General features: G+C 29.8%; 1 protein-coding gene across 2 annotated transcripts in view; it reads left to right on the top strand.

Moving 5' to 3' along the window:
* LOC149528998 (uncharacterized) overlaps positions 1-14,576 on the top strand; it is a 61,097-nt gene that overhangs the window by 13,674 nt on the left and 32,847 nt on the right. Inside the window, exon 2 of one of the 2 annotated variants that reach the window (XR_016358510.1) lies at positions 346-810. The exons of the other annotated variant lie outside the window; for it this stretch is intronic. The gene's annotated coding sequence lies outside the window, so the exon portion shown is untranslated. Of the gene's footprint in view, positions 1-345; positions 811-14,576 lie in introns of those variants that run through there. 2 annotated transcript variants of the gene reach the window in all.

Below are 14,576 nucleotides of genomic sequence, written 5' to 3'. Positions count from 1 at the left end.
ACTCCTGCTTATTCATCTATTGCCAACTGTTCAAACAACAATCAAATTTGTGCAAGCCAAGTACATCTTCCTATAACACCTCTCATGGAGCAAGGAAATGGAGGATCTACAGCCATAGCTAATGGAGGGTCAAGTTCTAATATTACATCCGTACCCACAGATGTTGTAGGTGTACATAAAAGCTAATATGAATGTGCCACTAATACTATCTAAGAGGTATATGTTCCTTGAGATAGTTTTTATTTTATTTGGGGTTTTTGGTAGGTACATCATTCATCAAACCATATTTTTTTCAAGTAAAATTTCCTTGAAATTGATTTATTTTATTTTATTTTATTTTTGTAGGTATATGATTCATCAAACCATATTTTTGAAGTAGAAGTTCTGTATTTTGTGGATGGATGTTACGTACATGAATGATCAAACCATATACAGGTGCTCCTTGAACTAGATATGCCATATGTTATGAAGTATTTTGGCTAACTTCATAGATTGATGTAACTCGAGACTGGACTATGTTGAAACTGGATATACCATGTGCTATGAAGTATTTTGGTTAACTTCATACATTGATGTAAATTGAGACTAGATTATAAACTATGATGTAATGTTTTTTATTTTTGGATAGAATATAGGCAAATGAGTGATCACGCCATATACAGGCTCCTTGAAACTGGATATACATATACGATATGCTATGAAGTATTTTGGTTAACTTCATGCATAAATGTAAATCAAGACCATATTATAACTTATGATGTAAAAATTTGGAGTTTTGGAAGGAAGTTAGGAAAATGATTGATTGTGCCATATATAGCCTCCTTGAAATTGGGCATATTTACATAAATTCACATTGTATGTATACGTGCATATTTACATACTCATCCATAATTTTGGGCATATTTGTTTTTAAAAACTTCATATGTGACTATTTCTTCTCAGCCTAAAATTTCATAAATAAACTACCTAGTCTAGAGTTGTAGTTTAGTCAATATAAATTCATGCAAATATCTGCAAGTACATGAATATATGCATGCTTCTTCTATATGTTCATGCATTAGTGACCTATATGTAACTACCAGAATTAAACTAATAAAACAATAAAAACTACAAGAATTAAACTAATAAAACAATAAACAAAATACGAACTAAATAGAGTAGAAAAAAGGGATCATTGCCTTAGTGAGGTGTAAATTAACCTCACCTGAAATCAATAGTGACTTCATCCTCCTTTTATGCAACTCAATTTCATTTCCTGTACAGAAAAAAAATGCAACATACAATTGTATAGCGATAAACAAATTAATGATCAAACTGGTGAGTAGGATGATACCAAATAAGGCAAAGGAAGTCTTCATTTGAAATGAATTAAATTGCCAAGACAGACATCAGCATGTCTAATCTGTACAGTCTAGAATTAATGGATAAGTTGGCAACATTATTAGTGAAGCTACAGTGCCATCAACATCTGAACAAGCATCAACATCTGAACAAGCATCACCATCTAAACAAGCAGTGAAGCTACAGTGCCATCTGTCCTACAGTCCACCTGAGATGCACATTATAGAATTCAATATGTCATCATCAAAAATACAACAATCTCTATTTCAAATGAAGTAATTTATCATAAAACAAAAGATGTCAAACTTGCACATTCATTTTATTGTTATTTGAAAATAGATGTAATTTTTTCAAAATAAAACTCTCATCATGATACCATAATCATGATCCAAGAATCATCATGATACCATAAGAATGCTTGTGGGCAAGCGTTTTCCAAGCAAGGAAGACTGTGATGTGCCCAAACTGAGAAACTACAAATCAATGAAAGATTCAAATAATTTTTAATTTTACAGGAATATATCTCAAGGGAGGGTCAATTTATCCAAGAAGCCTACTCTCCTATTTTTGAGTGGGGATCTTGCACCCTTTTTTGATTTTGTTACTAGCTTTCTTGTGAACCTAGCGTATCAAAACCACTATGAAAATTCTATATATCTGGACCGAATACTTTTGTTTTGCAGCACGGTGAGAAAACAGTTATAACTTTGGGTTGCAGTTGAAGACAGTGCTAAGAGGACTCAAGATTGAGAAATGATTAATGTGAACCAAGTGCATGGGGCTGAGGATGTAGAGCAAATGACTTGTGACAGTAGGGTAGGCCTTTAAGATCGAAGGTAGTTACAATTTACTTTTCAATCATATCTCTTTTGTATAAAATGTTTTGGTTCTTCTCTATTGCAGCGACCAGAAATACCCTTTTTGGATGTACTGTCATATTTTTGTATCAGTCTTTTATCAGACATTTACACCAAATTGTGGATACCACTTTGCTGTTTTCTTAGATATATATATTGCAATAATATTAGTGGAGCCTAACCATGGAAAGATTCCTAATAAATTAAATGTGCCTCTATGTAACTTTGATAATAAAATCAAGAAAGATTAAGAACACTTCATTGAATTTTTGAAAAGCAATACAGTTCAACATGCTAAAGGTGTCAAATATAAAAAGATTAAAGTGATAAGGATTCAAAATCAAAGGAGAACCAGGGTTGCAATACATGCCAGGTTGTTGGTGAGCAGTACAAACTATTTCTTGTCCTCGAGAAAAATAAAATCTAAAATGTCTTAGCATATTTTGTATTGCTTGCAAACTCCTTGCAATCTCATACTTGAGATAGAAATGTACATGATCATAAACCAAAAACCAGTTAAAATGCCTTATGTTTAACCCTTACTACTAATTGCATATACCAAAGGACTTCATTTTCCTGAAGATACGTAAATAGCTCACTCTTGAAGTCTAGCATAAGTTTGATAGCTTCTCCAAATGCACTCTCTGAAAAACACTTCGAGTGCTCAAATCTATGCAAATTGTATACCAGCATTTAAATGTTACACCCAACAAGGAATACAACCATTCCATATCACTTAAAAAGTCGCAAACACCTATTAGTAAAGAATCCAGTTACGCATCTAGTTTTCAGTTAAGCATTTTGATTATTCACACAATCCCTCCTCCATAGAAGACGAATCAACAACATAAATTGAGAATAAACTCTTAAACTCCAAGATCACATCTTCATAGGTTCAAAAAGGCAAATGGTAATTCAGCCAAATGGGATTATATACCGTGAACCAACCATTTAGTATTTTAAGGAACACATATGAAACACTTTCAATGAACTAAATTGTGATCCAAGAAAATACTATAGCAACTAGAGAAATTATAAAGACAAGCATCGCTGCAACACTAAAGAACTGGTGATTGTAATTAAATCCGGTTAAGATTTACACATCTTTTTTAAACTAAAAAACTATTCTATCACAAATATTCATTAGAACTTTAACAAAGAGGAAAGAAAAACTGGTACATTACCCCCAAAAAATGGAGACACCTGAAAGTAACGAAGGAGGCACCTGGAACTGATAAGGTCAGCTGCAGAAGCGCTTAATTGCAAGCATGGAGTACCTAGAAAAGATGCCCATGGCCGATCGATGCTAGAGAGACTTATGAATTCCAATGGCTTCTGTTAAACATTGTGAGTAATTTAGATGGGCATGTTTGCGAGTGAAGAAGAAATATTCCATATTGGTGTCGATTAATAATTGGCGAAATCATAAAAGCCTGAAATGTCTACAAATAAATCACATCCTACAAACCTTTTATTGATCTATTGTGCAAGATGTTTCACTTATTTTTGCTGAATCCAAAGGCAAATAAACACATGAACAAGATTTTGTGGTTGTTCTACCATGAAGAATCAATCGATTTTAAACAGAAGTCAACAATTTTAAACAACCTTGTGGCCATATTAGCTACACAAATACCCTGTAAAGGATCTGGATCTACACATTATATTAAAATGGATCTAATAGTACTTACAGAAAAGTTTAGAACATTCTTGGATGTTAAAATTGATATCATGGTACTTATAGCATGATTCATAAATTTCTATTCAAACTAATAAATTCACTAGTAAGGTAATTTCAAGAATATACAGAAATGAAATACCTCTCCTCCCGAATAGCATAGCAGGCTGGATGAAATCAATGAGATGTCATGAAACACATCTCATCAGTGCTTGAATCATATGATTTCCAGCCAGTAGAATTAATGGATAAGTTGGCAACATTATTAGTGAAGCTACAGTGCCATCAGCATCTGGAAAGGACCAGCCAAACCTTCCTGAACCTTTGGCCTCTTGTAAGAATTAAAATTTTGCAAACAGCCAACTCAGTATAGGAATCTCACAAAATAAAACCAGAATCTTGCAAATACATCACTCCCCAACGGAGAACGACAAATACAATCTTTGAAAGTTAGAAAGAATGTTATGCTAAAACCAAATACGCACAAAAAGACAGGATGGAAGATAATTTTCCGCCAACACAAATGTAACAAACACAAGTGCAAGGTATTTCTGAGCACAAATACTCCAAAAAGAAGGTATGGTATCAAAGATCAAAACCCTAATCATAGAAAAGTAGAAGGTAAAATCATTAGAGGAAAATGAAATTATGTGACTATTTTGCTCAAGAAAATTTATTTCCTTTCCAAATATGGTGTGAACACACACCGTTGAAAATACACAAAGATCTAAACTATTTTTCACCAAAAGTTTGTATTGAAAAACTCAGTACACGATGCATCTGCTAGAAAAGTGGAGCCACGAAAGTGGAGCCATATCCGGCTGACCCGCAGGCCCTACTATTCATGCCCTATATTGAAAAAGGGGCGCCAGGGCCTCCCCACAATTTTGAAAGGTTACAGGGTACCGCCCACAATTTATACAAGGAAAAGCCCTACCCTACATTAACAATAGCAACAATGCCTCCTGAACACCCACCTCTGAACGCCCACCACAACCTGGAAGGCGCTGCCCCTACTATTGTAAAGGGGACCTGGATAGAGGATAGCTCGGTCGGGGCGATACTGCTAGAATGTGGGTTCCAACGACAGAGAAGGTAATCGCCCATCCCATTATTTGAGTAGGCGAGTAGGCCATCCGCCCTCATACTGCGCTAACCGTGGCTAAAATGTCTGTGTGCATTTGGAATAAAGTAGTTCGCCATACAGTAGACTAGCATAGCTCAAAGCAGCGTGGCATAAAGCCGCTTCAGACATGAAATAAACCCCTTGCATCCAACATAATAGATGTCACAACGATTTTAGGGCACAATCACAAACGCTAGTTCAGAAACTTCGGGATCAATACGTGTAAGCTACGCCCACATTTGATCAACGCGTGGACATGTTAGGACATAGAAAATATCGTAATCAGTATTATAGTGTTTATTTTTGAGTGAGATTTTTAAAGAATAGGTGTTAGAATTAGTAGTATAGGTATAACAGTGATCAATTATAGGGGCATCGATAATTCTTTTGGGTTAATGGTGCCCAAATTTAAAGTAGGTTATATAAAATTTAGGTTGTAGCATGTAGTAAACTAGACATTGTGATAATAAATTGAAAATAGAAATGAACTAAATAGATAAGATTATAAATAGGTTTATATATGTTATTGTATATTTTAATTAATTTTTAACATTATAATGTATTATTATTTGAACATAATTGTGTTCAATGTGATCAACAATTGGTCTGTTTTTGTTTCATATAAGAATAAAATATAACTAAAATAAATGCTATTTAAAAATATTAGGACCTTTAATTATTTAATATGTTGCTTTCATAAAATGTATTTGTATATATTTTCATAAGAAATCATGTCTAAACAATCATTTATTAACAATTTTATTATTAAGCTTTAGTCAAATGTCTAAAAAGTTAATATTTGGACACTTCGAACTAAATAGATTATTTTGACAACTTGCGTGATGAGTGGCAGCTTCAAACCTTAGTTATAATTAGTTAAGTGTCTATTTTATATTTGTAAAAAAAAACGGAAGTCTCACGACATTCCATGTGAGAGCTATGTATTGACAAAGTTAGCCGCTCCACTACTGGTGCCTCTCCCCTAAATTGATTAGTGGTTTGTCATCCAGCAATTTATTCAGTCATCAAGAAAATTAATAATCCAAATCTTAGCTAGATCATGTCGCAGATTTAAATCAAATGTAATCAAATCAAATCTTTAATAGATACAAATAGCACGAAATAGGAAATATGCAATCAGATCATATCTTTGGACAGCACAGGACTCATTCAGCACAGGACTCATTCCAGCAATTTTTGAGGGCTTTGATTGTCAGAGAGGAATTTAATAATTTATTAATGTCCGTGGATATTGTGAAGACCGTATTTCTCATGGATTCTGAAGCGGACTAGCAGGAATGTCGAGCTCATCATGGGAAGCTCCATGAAAATAATCCAAATCTATTTGACCAGTTTCGGTCCTCGGTATCCTGGCTGTAGGTCGTATCAGAGGCTACAATTTCATCTCCAAAACCCTCATAAGATGTCCAAAATTCACAATAGAAATCTCAAACACGTCAAAAATTTATGATCTGAGTACAGAAATTTCAAACACTTCAAATCATTGATGAAAAGATTGCACATGATTATTAATACTCTTCATAAAGAAATTTGATATACAAGCAAGCAGAACTGTAAAAGAGGAATTTAGACTGCACTTCTCCAATTTAAATGCTGATGAAAATGCTTGATAAAGGTTTAAATCGGTCAAATCAATCAGAAACTTTCAAAAGATCTGTACGGGAAGAGCAATTAAAGATTTGTTTTAAAGTGGACCGTAGCTGCCATTATCTCAAATCTGAAAGTCTTAGTACTACTTATAGTCGTATGGCACCGGCTACGACGACCAGCGAATGTACATTCCATACTGTCGCATACACAGCCATTATAATGCGTTGTACAACGATGTCTGACAGTACTTTGTCATCTCCTTCCAACATATATGTTTTTTTTATTCCTTTTGCAAAGTAAAAATTGCATGTTAGTATTTTTTAATATAAACATTTAAAGTCATAGATAATTTCTAATAAATGGTAATTTATTTATTTTTTAAATTAAATTAATTGATATACAATATTAAAAAATGATAATCTTTTATTTTTAATAGAATTTATTAGTATAAAATATTAGAAAATGTTATCATATCATTTATAACATATTAAAAATTGAATTTATTTATGTATATCTATTTCACATATTAATAAATATTATTTCTAATATTATTATATTTTCTTACTTAAAAAGTATTTCTATAATTTTAATGGTTTATTTGAAATATAATTTATTTATTGATTAAATAGTTAATGAGTGTATAATCTCAGTTGTAATAAAAAAATCTTTAATTTGTTACTACAAAATGTATATTTCTTATTTTTTAAACAATATAAATAAATTTATATTTATATTATAGTGGTGATCATAGTATTGTTCTTAAGTTTCAATCTCAGTGTTCTTATGATGTCCTCATTTTCAATCTCTAATATATATTTAAAATAAATAGAAATGTAAAGAAAATGAGAATGAATGATAATAAATGATTTTTATTAAAAATTAAATGGCTTTGTAGATAAATATAAATGTTAACTACTAATATATATATATATATATATATATATATATATATATATATATATATATATATATATATATATATATATATATATATATATATATATATATATATATATATATATATATATATATATATATATATATATATGCAATAATCATTATCTATATTTTTTCCATTGTAAGTTTTAATTTTTGAATTGAATTTATTAATATAAAATATTAAAAAATAGTAATTTTAATTTTTAATGAAAATAATTAGTACATATAAAATAATAATAATTTATTAATATATAATATTTAAAATTATCTAATTTTTTATACAAAATTAAATTTTGATTATATATATGAAAAAAATATAATGTAATATTTATTATTTCTAATTTTGAAAAAATATTAACATAATATAAATTTAAACGATATAGATATATATTTTATTCCATTCCTCTTTCTATATATAAGCTTTATGTGTATCTAGTTCCTATACAAATATATATGAATTTTAAATATAGTACCCTTTCATGTGTCATTGTAGGGTATTTTTTAAGGTTTGGGTTTTTTCATTAGTCATCTATATTTTGACTCTCTTAATTTTTCTTTCATTCGATCACTTGATTTTGTTATCCTTTTCTATATTACTTTATACTATTTTAGTTTTTTTAATTTTATTTTTTTTAAAGTTATTTTATTCTAATTGATTGAGACATTGTCAATTTCTTAACTTAGCTTCTTGTTGTTTTGTGTTCCTCGTTAATTAATTAATTTATTAATAAATTCAATTAAAAAATAGTAATTTATTTTTTAATAAAAATAATTAGTACATATAAAATAATAATTAATTTTTACTATTTAATTAAATTTATTAATATATAATATTTAAAATTATCTAATTTTTTATATAAAATTAAATTTTGATTATATATATGAAAAAAAATATAATGTAATATTTAGTATTTCTAATTTTGAAAAAATATTAACATAATATAATTTTAAATGATATAGATATATATTTTATTCCATTCCTCTTTATATATATAAGCTTTATGTGCATCTAGTTTCTATACAAATATATATGAATTTTAAATATAATACCCTTTCATGTGTCATTGTAGGGCTTTTTTTAAGGTTTGGATTTTTTCATTAGTCATCTATATTATGACTCTCTTAGTTTTTCTGTTCATTCGATCACTTGATTTTGTTATCCTTTTCTATATTACTTCAGTTTTTTTAATTTTTAATTTTTTTAAAAGTTATTTTATCCTAATTGCTTGAGACATTGTCAATTTCTTAACTTAGTTCTTGTTGTTTTGTGTTCCTCATTAATTTATTTATTTATTCTATGACTTTTTCTTCCTCCTCCTCGGTTGGTGTCATTTTACAATTCTATTATTTCATAATTTTTTTATAAAAAAAAATAGTTAATTCATAATTTCTACTTTATAATTTTTCAAAAACAAGAGGGACAAGATACTAACATAAACTTGAAAAATTGTGAATAATAATTTTTAAAAAATTATTAATTGAGAAATATGATTATATGAAAATAATCTAATTAATATATTAATTTTTATTAGATAATGATTATTGCATATTATATTATTTATCTATATATTTTTGTAGTTAACATTTATATTCATCTACAAAGCCATTTAATTTTTAATAATTTTTTATTATTATCATTCATTCTCATTTTCTTTACATTTCTATTTATTTTAAATATATATTAGAGATTGAAAATGAGGACATCATAAGAACACTAAGATTGAAACTTAAGAACAATACTATGATCACCACTATAATATAAATATAAACTTATTTATATTGTTTGAAAAATAAGAAATATACATTTTGTGATAACAAATTATAACTAAGATTATACATTCATTAACTATTTAATCAATAAATAAATTATATTTCAAACAAACAATTCAAATTATAAAAATACTTTTTAAGTAAGAAAATATAATAATATTAGAAATAATATTTATTAATATGTGAAATAGATATACATAAATAAATTCAATTTTTAATATGTTAGAAATGATATGATAACATTTTCTAATATTTTATACTAATAAATTCTATTAAAAATAAAAGATTATCATTTTAAAATATTGTATATCAATTAATTTAATTTTAAAAATAAATAAATTACTATTTATTAGAAATTATCTGACTTTAAATGTTTATATTAAAAAATACTAACATGCAATTTTTACTTTGCAAAAGGAATAAAAAAAACATATATGTTGGAAGGAGATGACAAAATACTGTCAGACATCATTGTACAACGCATTATAATGGCTATATATGCGACAGTATGGAATGTACATTCGCTGCCCGGCCCGGTGCAAATAAGTTGCACCGTAGTCGATGCAATAGTCGTATGGCCTCGGAAAAGATTTAAGGTTATCATTTGTAAGTAACGTAATGCTATATTCATTTGTAAGCAACATAATGCTATATTCATTTGTAGTTGTCATTGTATATATGTATATATAATGCTAATTGATATCTATTTATATGGTAACCTTTTTTCCTTTTTTCTTTAGGAAAATGAAAGAATAATTATGTGAATATATATCTCATCAAAATAGTGGAGAATTTTTTGATGGAAATATTAGGTCCATGTAAAAAGATTATGTTATAAATTAATATATTATATACATGGAGTGTACTAATGTTTGATTAATAACCCTAAATCTTAAATAAAAATATATCCTTCTAATTATATTTTCTAATTATATTTTTTCATTTCTCTTGACATTATTTCTTATATAATTGTTGCTATTTGCTATCTTGCAAACTCTTATTTTATTGAGGGATTGATTTTATTAATTGATAAGATTTTTGTTGCATTTGTTTACTTATGTTCTTTTTATAACTGTCTATCTTTAATCATTATAGTACTTATAAATTTTTCCATTTAAGGATAATGTATCAATTATTTCAAATCTTACAATCATGGTTATTATTGTTAACTAGATAGTTGTGGCTAATGATTGTCAATATTGATTTTGATGGATGGTTAGTTGGGCATAAATGTTCTTGTAACAAAAAAAATTGAAGTCAATTTTAATTTAGTTTTTAAATTCTTACAATATGTATTTATCACTTTTAAGTATTGTATATCAAAACTATTTGTCTTTAAATAGTGTTGTATATCAAATTATTTGTCCTTAAATTTGTGAAGGATTTTGTATTAGATAAAGATAATATTAAAATTGTTACGAGTTTTTAGTAGTGTTTATTCATTTAAATTATACCTAAAAGATTATATTATTTTACATAGATTAGGTTGAGAAATTGACACCATATAAACAAGTTTAGGCATAAATTGTTATTCTTTACTAAAATAAGCATAGTAGTTGCACCTTCATTACTATCATCATGCAATATAAACACTATGTCCTTCTAAAGAAATGCATTTGACTAGTTAGTGCACCTTTACAAACAATCTAATGGGCCACCAAATAGATAAATTATTATATTACTCATTCTTCCTACTTAACATAAAATTGCTATAAAAACACTTATACAACTACATGTTAACATGTCAACTTCCAAAATAAAGCTTTCTATGTAGAGGTCAACGAATAATGTTTACCAAAATGACAATGTTTACTTAAATTGTTTTGATTCAAATAGGTCTTGTAAATGGATATTTTGGGGACATGGTAGATATTTTCTTGTAAACATCCATAATACCTATATATGTGATTGTTTAATTTGATAATTACAATAGCCCACCTTGGAACCAAGATGACTCAATAAGTTTACTTGTAACACCACTATACATAAATCCTAAGGATTGATGCTTTTGATGACAACAATTGGTATCGGTAAAATAAGGCAGCAAGATTTGACTTATATAGCGATATCAAGAGTTAAAATTATTAGACAACCTTCGTATAGAGACATCATTCTCTTTTGATTGATACTTTAGAATGAAAAATAATCCATATACAATGATCAACAAAAAAGAAGTCTCAATAGCAAAAACTCACCATAGTATGGAAAGGTACAAAATCTCACTTATTTTTGGCTATATTTTTTTTCTAGTTAATAGGCCATTCTTTTTCAATTATTTGGCACACTTTGGTACCATTTCTCTATTGTATACTATATGCCTTAATATGTCTCTTTGTGCATTTCATTTATCACTTTTTTATTAGCTACATTTATGCAATTCCATATCCTCTCTCTCTAATGAATACAATCTTTGTATTATAGGTGTTAGGATTAAACCACAGACAACAATAACAATTACATCCAAATATTACTAATATCAGAAAATAATAGATCACATAGAAAAGAACACAAGACACCAAGATTTAACGTGGTTCAGCCAAACCTTGGTTACGTCCACCAAATAACAAGTCTAATATTTTTATGATCTAGTGATTACAATCCGTAATCCCTTACAGCTCAATACCGTCGCAAGAACCAATTTTTGCATCACTTTATAAAACAATCCCTAACCCTAAGCCCTTTTATACAAGTACTTTTACCGCTTTAGAGTTATAATTAATAATTACATGTCAGCCCAAAATTTCGATAAAATAGGGCCCAATTTTTTTTTCCCGAGCCCCAAAGAATTTATGAAGTATGTATAGTATACCACATACTAACAATCTCCCACTTGGGGATTGATCTGGCTCCACACTAAACAACAATCTCCCATTTGGAGATTGATCTTGTCGCTATGTCGCTACTCCATGAGGCTCCCACTGGATCAAACCACCTTGGACTCTGCTATTTTTTTTTATTCATGTTCACTCTAGAAGACCAACTGAAGCTGAAAAGGAGATCAACTTCTCCTTTGTTATTACCTTTGTAAACATATCTGTTGGATTGTTATTTGTAAGTATCTTGTCCAGCTTTAATTGTCTATCTTCCAAAATTGATTGAATGAAATGGTACCACAATTGTATGTATTTGGTCTTTGAATGTAGAGCTGAATTCTTTGCAAGATGAATGACACTCTGAGTATTTGTAAACAAATAATTATCCTTCTTAGGGTGTCCAAATTCTTCTAAGAAGAACTGAAGCCATATCATCTCCTTGGCTGCCTCTGTAGTAGCTACATACTTTGCCTTTGTAGTGGGCAAAACATAAACCTTCTGTAACCTAGAAACTCAGCTCATGGCTGCCCGACCAACAATGACATAACTTGTAGTACTTTGCTTGGTATCAATATCCCTTGCCAAATTTGAGTCAACATAGCCTTGTAAATTAGTAGTAGAGCCCTCAAAGTGTAAACACTTATTGGATGTTCCTCTCAGATATTTGAGAATCCATTTAATTGCATTCCAATGCTCAATTCTTGGATGACTCAGATACTTGCTAAAAAATCTCACTGCATGTGCAATCTCTGGCCTGGTACATACCGTAGCATACATAAAGCTTCCTACAGCTAAAACATAGGGTACCTTGGACATCTTATCCTCTTCTTCTTGTGTTTTGGGACACATCTCCTTAGTCAACTTCAAATGACAAGGTAAATGTGTGTTGACAACTTTAGCATTCTCCATAAAGAAATGTTGCAACACCTCAACATAATTAGTTTGAGATAACGTCAATTTTCTATTTTTTCTTTGAAACAATTAAAGTAGAAGGAACAATATGACTTGTACAAAGATATAAGGTGTCTACTTTCACACCTTTTGCTACTACAAGGGAACCTTTTGAAACCTTCCAATTTTTATCATTAAAAGTAACTACACAACCCTTATCACCGAGTTCTCTGTTGAAATTAAATTCCTACTCAACCTTGGAACATGTTTTAGCTCATGTAGTAGCTAATGGTTCCCATTCTGCAACTTAATCAATGAAATAACTTCTATGAGGTGTAGCATGAAATGAAGCACCAAAATCTAAAACCCACGAATCATCAACGCTTTATAAAGACAGAAGCAAAGCATCTTCTTCGAATTTGTTGCTTACCACATTTGCCTCTTGTTGTTGGATACAATTGTTCAATTGTGTGTTGTCTTTGATGTCACACAAATGTCATATCAGTCATCAGATATAGTCTACCGAGCTCAGAAGGCCAGCAAGGCAAAGGACAGTGTCTACTGAGCTCAGAAGGTCAGTAAGGCAAAGGATAGTGTCTACCAAGTTTAAAAGGTTATCGAGGCAAAGTACACTCTACTGAGCTTAGAAGGTCAGCAACGCAAAGGACAGAATCTACCGAGCCCAGGAGGTTAATAAAGAAAATTTGCAGTGTCTACCGAGTAAACAGTTCTTACTAAGCTCACTCGATCATCCAAGGAAATGTGGCAGAAGCAGTTCTTACCGAGCTCTCATGAAGGAATTCAGTTCTTACTGAGTAAACTTGGCAGCCAAAGGATTTTACAGATATTGCAATGTTAACCGAGTCAAGAAGGTTAACTTAGGAAATTTATGTAAGCAGTATTTACCGAACAGGGTCGGCCAGTAAAAGATTTCATTGTTTTATGAAATAACGTTTATTTGTTTAGAGTAATATTTGTAGTTGACTGATGTATGGTTTATTGGTATATGTGACATGTAAATTGGCTGACTTGACAATCTGAATGGTATAATTAAGAGGTCAAGTTGCGAATTCTAAGTGTGAAGTGGAAGTGTGTGTGGAATTAATGTGATATGAAGACTGGTTATTGTGGAAGCAAACCTAAAGGATGATCAGAGATCATTGAGGAGCAACAAAACTATATTTGATCAAGGAAGATTTAATGATGCTGAACAGAGACATGTAGTCCGCAAATTTAGTTGCATCTTGTTCAGGTCAGTTCATTGTTGCTTTCTAACCATTGTAGCAATTATTTCAAATCTCTTAACAAAGTTGGTTTAACAACCATTTTGTAAATCCTCTAACAAGGTGACAGTTTAGTTGAATTGTTCTAAAGACCTCTAGCAAGACCACTCCTAACAAGATGATTAAATCTTTTAACAGGGTCACACCTAACAGTGTATTGTAACCTTTAACAGGGTTGGCTCCTAACAGGGCTCACTTCAGAAGAGTGAAAAATTGGTGACTAGTTACTTGGTGGTTTTTTCCATATTGGGTTTTCACGTTAAATTT

The sequence above is a fragment of the Cupressus sempervirens genome, chromosome 11, assembly GCF_028749045.1.
Source record: "Cupressus sempervirens isolate cs-2001-9-10 chromosome 11, ASM2874904v1, whole genome shotgun sequence".
NCBI lineage: Eukaryota > Viridiplantae > Streptophyta > Pinopsida > Cupressales > Cupressaceae > Cupressus > Cupressus sempervirens.
The sequence above is the reverse complement of the archived record's forward strand: the minus strand, read 5'-3'. Positions and strand labels throughout refer to the sequence as shown.